Below are 7,500 nucleotides of genomic sequence, written 5' to 3' on the forward strand. Positions count from 1 at the left end.
GAAGGCTCATCCTTGACTATGTTAGTGGTTACGAATGGGTTTTCATCTTTTAACTTTGGTAAAGTTTTCTTATTGGCTTTACTGTTAGACCCTTGGCATTTTACTGGTTGTGAAACTACATGAGAAAGTTTAGGGGAGGACTGATAACTTGAATGGTTGGTGGAAGACACAACGGACCTTTATTAAGGGTAATCTCTTTCATAAATTAAACTGTGATGGCGTCCATCACACAACTTGCAATTGTCTACTGCCATGACCGGTAGCAAAACAATTAAAGGACTTTTTGAACAGGATCAATTGACGTTTCTTAGTTGCTATAGTTGAATGTTTTGTGCAATTAAAGGCGATATGGTTGCCATTACAGAACGGGCACTTTGTTCCACACGTTACGTTGGCTTCCAACTCCTGTGATAAGTCTTTTTCTCGTTGCAAGGAATCATCTTCCATGCTTTGGACGAGGAAATCTAATGCTTCGAACAGTTCATCTAAGGAAAAATAGCACTTACGGAGATATTCGACTACTTTATGATACACTTGACCCTGGGGTCTTTCTGATTAATAAGGCTCAATAGCATACCTTGATCCAAAGGAGATCCACTGTGTCGTTCGATTTGCTTCATTAGAATGGCGAGTTCAATACGGAAGCTTTTGAGTTCAATGCAATTACAATTAGGATACAAAATGTCAGCCAGTCGCCGATGCAAAATGACTAATGTTTGCTGCTGGTTCCCATAATATTTCTCCAGTAAGTCTGAGGCAACATGAGAATTTGCAACGGTTACACCAAAAGACTAAATCACTTTGAGCGGCTCTCCTTCTAGTGATCCCAATAGATGAGTACATTCAGGCATGTCACCCAAATCGCTATGTTGATCAACGTTTTCATGGAACAATTCTCTAAAGATGGCGAACTCGCTCTTTTCGCCTTTGAATGTGGGCAGTGGCAATTCTTTCAGTTGTGGCAGACAGGTTTTTGGTTGCGATACGCGAGACAAGGTGCCAATGTGGCTTAAAAACAAGGTTATAGTCTGGCCCACTTCTTCTAAGGTTGCAGTTACGTTACTTTCGACTGAGGGCTCCAGTTCAACAGGGTGTGTTAAATACAAAGATCTTAATTGCTGTTCGTCTGCTTGAACACTTAGCAAATCCAAAAGATTCCTTTGGTCTCAAGAGATCGTGGCGGTCAGGAGGACTTCGATGGACTCAATTTGAGTTTCTGCGGTGGCCGCTATTTTGAGTTTGTCAACAATTCAAATGCTGCAATGGAAACGACACCACCGTCAATCAGGATTACATAAACGATTTCCTCCTGATCGCTTTTTTCCCGCCCGCTCGCTGCGGATTAATTTCACAATTTAATGAAATACGTCTCGCACATGAGGGTGAAAACAACAGTTATGCTAGTCTTGCACTGGCACTGGGTCTAGGGCGACAAACTTACTAGGCTCTGTTGCAGAGCACCTAGCCTACGGTAACTTTCGTTATGACTACCACTTCCATCGTTTCACAGGAGGTTGGAGGGCACTTGCGAGTGACTAAGTATGAACACGTTAAATACCATACTCGAGGTGCCATTGCTCGGGGATTGGTTCTTTAGGATTATCATGTTCGAAGGACCAAAAATGTCACGAATACTTCAACGACAGAGCACTAGCTCAGCCTCGATGTTGTGATGGGGATTGTCCTACCTGAAGGGGAAAGTCCCAGCCCTTACACAAGGACAGCTCAATGGAAACGCACTGAATTTTGTTGATTTTATTACAAAAAATAATTCTCTGATATCATACTTACAAATTTACAAAGCAACTAATCAAAAATGAGGCTGGATTACACTTTACTGTAATGAGGACACAATGTGGCCTCGCGACCACGAGAATCCCAAAAAATCTCAAAAAGGACACAAAATTTCACTGCAATAATCTCAGGTACATGATTCTGATACAACGGCTCAATCGAAAACACCTTACAATTCACTAAAGCCAATGATGGCAAAGGTATGCAGCGATTACTTCCTGTACATGGTTATGGTCACCGAAGTCACTCAAGTCTCTCGTAACTCCCTTCATGTGGAAATGTACAAGTTAAGTGTGAAGCCTCCTCTGACCGATTGACGTTAACTGGATGACTAGAGTAGCTCGATGTATGTATATGAATGACGGTAATGTGATATGACTTATATAATGGCTACGTGCTGTCATAAGCACTACAACACTACTGAGGTCGAGGTGGGTTAATGCTGGCTCCAAATCAGCGAATGCCTGAGCGAGAAAGGTATTTGAGGGTGAGAGACGGCATTAACTTATAGCCTCTTGCGGTAGTGGAGTTGGTAAAAGCTTCACTGACGTTCCTGGATTTGTATGGTGTCCTGGGTTCGCGCCTTGGCGCCGACAATTCTATTATCGCCTAATAAAATTCCCCTTCAGTTTAATGAAAGTATATTAATTCCGAGGTAGAGGGAATTAGATATTGAAGGACATTTGTAGCTCAGTAATTATATATATAATATATATATATATTTATATATATATATATAAATATATATATATATATATATATATATATATATATATATATATATATACACGGCATGGACACACTAATTTAAATAAAGTAGAATTGATAACTTGAGTGGCAAGTGGCGACGTGAAAATAGTTCAACCTCGAGTGTTCGGTGTTTGAGACATGTGCAAAGCAGCGAATTCCTTAGTCGCCCACACTAGACAAAAAAATCATAAAAGCCCAGTCGCACCAGGGAGACCTTGGGCGCGCGGATGACCTGGAAAGAGGGAAAATCAGGTGATCATGACATCAGAAGAAAAAGGTATAGAGTGCGTACATTCGTATATCCATCAGTAGACGTAAGTGCATATATCTGTTAGAGCAAATGAATGTATTAAAATTCGTAGTATGCTGATTATTGGGGAACTATACAACAGCATCGAGTGTGAAACCAGGCCATAGGAGGTGCTTGGACATCCATGGAGATAAGGTAAAGTAAGAGAGTAAAGACTTTGGAAAACTTTAGAGGAAGAGGAGAAAACACTTAGAAAAGATTTATAGGACATTTTATCATTGCACTTATTGATGCATTTAGGTGTTTGATAATTATGGTTTATTTTTCAGATGGTTTTGGTTGTTGCAACCTAAAAATGAATTCTCTAGACTTTTATGTGACATTTATTGATAAAGACTCATGGAGTTATTAGACAGTGATAATAAGTGGGGATAGTTATATCCAAACTGATTATGTAGAAGAGTAATGGTGTTTTAATGAATTTTGGGTATTTCTTTAATTCATTTTATCTCATTTTCATGTTAGCTATTTTGGTGAAATCAAGATTTAATGATTTATTTTCAGCTAGCTACTGGGATGGCATGCGATGGGAACAAACGAAGGTAGGTCACACTATGAGATAAGAGTTATCTCATTTTAGTAAAATGGGGTCTTATGACCCCATAACAGTGGTGGCAGATGGGAAAGGCATTCAGGCCTACAGATTACGTATTTTTGGCAACTGTTCCTCTAGTGCTGACAAAGTCGTTGAAGTCAGCGAAATGTGAGTGGTCAAAGAGTCAGCCAGTCTCTGGAGGCAGTGGCATTGTTCGTGGTGTGAGGATATGACGGGTGTTGTAAATGCAGCAGAAATTACGGTATAATAGTTATAGTGGGGCAATCTTACGGGGATTGCCAGTGTAATAATTACATGTGCTCGCAAGTATAATAAAATATAGAAGCACTAATGCTGAAGCAGACGACTTCAGTGTGTTTAATGTGCTGTTCCCTAATGATGACGTAAGTGTTAAATTTTTCATTTTTTTATTACCTGTATTTTTTATGTCAACAATTTGCTCACAGGTGTATTTCATTCTTATTTTTCTGTGGTTTGTTGTCAATTAGAATATACGACATGACGTGTTCCAATTTTTGTACGTAAGAGGGTGTAAGAGAAAGTGTGGGCGAGGGAATTGGGCAAAGTCAGGAAATAATGAGTGAGAGGCGAACATCTGTCTCTCATTTTCTTTCTCTTGTCTTCCCTTTTTCTATTGACACAGATTTGATCAGCTGATAACCTTGACCGTGAAACGATTGTGGGGATCTTCTCTTCAGACTCGAGAAACATTTATGGGAAAATATTGTGTTCAGAACTGGTATATGCATTTTTATCAAATTGGGATGGTGATTGATATATTGTTCCTTTTGTGTTGGTGATTTGTGAGGGAAACTGGATAAATATTATTGACGTTATTAAGGCTGGGTTTAATATTGAACATTACGGAAGCCAAAATGGCCGAAGCAGGTAACATACTTTGTTGCATAAAATTACGAGTATAAGTGCAGGAGTTAGCTCTTTTCAGGGCATTGATGACAGTGTTCTGTCCCAGCCAGTGCAAATCTTTATTGAGGGAGTGAATAAATACTTAAATGCCAAGGGAACTGAATATGATGCAGAGGCATTAACAGAGACAAAATCCTTGTTAAATTTCAATAAAGGGGATTTAGCTTATCGTTGCCATAGTTTCCAGTACACAAAATGCTGGTCATGGACCGAATTACAAGCATTTCTGAGGGCAGCCTATGGAGCAAAGATACACAGAAATATAGAGAGAGACCTGGGGGGCTTTTACAAGATTAGGAAAGGTCAAAAGACCTAGATTGACCATAGCTCAAAACCTTTTGACTCAGCAGGAGATTGAATACAAAAATTGGAAAAGTCCACATGAGTAAATGGGAATAATATCTTACTTAGCAACTTACAGAAAATAACACATTTTCACAGCCTCTATGTGATGTCCCGGATACCATTGTAAATAGCTTTGATGAAAAATGAACGTACATCAGATGAGGAACTAATTTATTCCCAAATTCAAAAATGCATGTCCAAATGTCTCATGGTGGATATTACATTTTTAATGGGACTGGTCCAAAAAATAGAGCACAAGGAGACTAAAATTTTGCTTCTCCTTGTTTCTGTGCAAAAGTGGAATATAAGAGAGGATCGATGGATCATGGCAACAGCAGTTGCATTGTTTCAATTGTAATAAACTAGGACACAAAGAAAATATGTAGAGGCAAATATTGTGGAATATGCAAAATTTTTAGAAAACCGATCAACAAAAAGTGTACAGATGATTTGTACGTGCCATTGTGGTTTTGTTTGGGATGCCCCAGAGCCCAGGCCGATAGTTGAGGGAACAGTGGGGGATGTAAAGATCTCAATTTTCATTGACACGGAGGCCTCCGTGAATTTGTTGGACCATGATCTGTATCAGTCCATGTTCTCCCAATACACTTTGAAACCCTCAACAGAGACAGTGTGTTATTTGCAACCCCATAGATTAAATACCTTTGGTTTTATAAGAATAAGGTTTGCTCTGGATGATAGAGTACTGATAGAACCATTTTTGGTTATAAAAGGGGTTGCATTAGGTAACAGGCTTTTGCTGGGGTACCAGGTATTTTTATTCCATATGTGAGTGCACATGGATGTAAGGACACAGAGATTAATATGGGGAATACTAGTAGTGATATTGATAACAATATGGGTGAAAATGGTGGTAATGCCGGTGGTGGCAATGTCAGTTATAATGGGGACATTTGTGATCATGGGGGTATTAACAGGGATATTGGTGATCACGGCGGTGTTAATGGGGATATTTGGGATAATGGCAGTGACAATGGCAGTTATAATGGGGAAACAGGTGATAATGATGGTTTATAATAGAGGTACTGGTGATGATTGTGGCATAAATAATGGTGGTATGAGAAATAACAGTGGTGATACTGATACTAACATTGGGGCTATGGTGGATAGATTAAGGGTCATTCGTATAAATAAGGGTGATATTTATGTGGATGTGGAATATGAAGGTGCTATGCATAATGACCACAAATATAAAGGTGTTTTATCTGAGGATGTTTTTTTAAATCCATGTACAAGGACTATGGTCAAAGTCGAGCTGAGGGAAGTGAAAAGACCCAAAGAGGTGTGCATAATTGAAGGTAGCGAGAAACTATGAGGGGTTATTAGCACTGTATCGGTAAAAAGAGTATCAAATACTTGTGTTGCATGGGTGGAATTATTGAAGTGTAACGATACAGTTAGGAAGTCATACATGGGAATGGCGGGTTTCTTCCGCAGATACGTCAAAGGTTTTTCTAACATAGCAGCTCCTTTAATGGACGTGTTGCAAGAAGATATTCAATTTTATTGGGGAGAACCGCAACAAGTAGCTTCTCATAAAATTAAGGATGCATTAATGAATTCCCCAGTTCTAAATTTTCTAGATCTCGGTGAACCTTTCACACCAGTGGCTCATGCCAGTCAGGAGGTTATATGTGCTTGCCTTATGCAAGCATTTGAAAGGATCCAATAGGTTATTATTGCAGGAAATTTAGGACAAAGGCCAGCAATGAAAGATTAATGGCTACAGTAGATAAGGAAGCCTTTGCAATAGTGTTTAGCTTGGTTCATTTTAAAATGTTGCTAATGGGGAATAAAGTGGAAGTTCTTGCAGACCACAAGCCATTATTGGATCTTTTTAATAAGCCAGATCTGTCGTCCAAAAGAGCTCGATAGTTCCTAACTATCAGAGATTTTGATGCAAAGCTCAAATACATAGAGGGCAAGCAAAATACAGTTGTGGGTGCCCTTTGTAGAAGTTTTTATGATACGGAAGGATTTCAAGTGGGGTGGTTACTATTGATTCTATACAATGGGATATCAGTCTCATTTCCCCAGATAGGAATCAGTCAGGAAAGGTTATAAGTTACCTTTTTAATTAGAAGGTAATCTGTTGGTCAGGAAAATGAAATATAAATTAAGGACAAATGAAAGAAATGGGGACACGACCCAGATCGTGATTACGAAAGTCCAAATTCCAGTGGTTTTATATATAGTACATTGCAAGTTTGGTAGTCCACATTTGGGCTAGAAAAGACGTATAATGAGATGCATATTTGGAAAAATATGTGGACAGATGTGGAAAATTTGTAAGAAAGTGCACAGTGTGCATGCAATGCTCGCAAACCCACAAGGGTAACTTCTTGCAAATTAGGGTCATATCTGATACCAAGTAGACCTTTTCAGAGAATACACATGGATAAATTGGAAGATTTTTGTGAAGCAGGGTGTGGCCACAGGTATTTATTGGTAATAATCGATGAACTAACGAGACAGTTGAAATTTTTCCACGGCCGAAGAAGTGGCTGTAGCCTTTTTCAACATTGTCATCTGTAGATATGGCTCACCTGAACTTTTGCTAAATGATAATGGTAGATAACGTGTAAACAGGACCTTAGAGTGCCTGGCAGAAGTTATGGGCATACAGAAAGTAACAATTATCCCACACAGACCTGAAGTTAATGGTTTATGTGAACGAGCAAACAGGAAAGTTCTCGACGCTCTCAGAAAGACTATAGGAGGAAACTGGGATAGATATATAGATACAATTAGACATAACATTAATACTATGATCAGTGATGCCATTAAAATGTCTCCA

This window comes from Macrobrachium nipponense, chromosome 27 (assembly GCF_015104395.2).
Source record: "Macrobrachium nipponense isolate FS-2020 chromosome 27, ASM1510439v2, whole genome shotgun sequence".
NCBI classification, from domain to species: Eukaryota; Metazoa; Arthropoda; class Malacostraca; order Decapoda; family Palaemonidae; genus Macrobrachium; species Macrobrachium nipponense.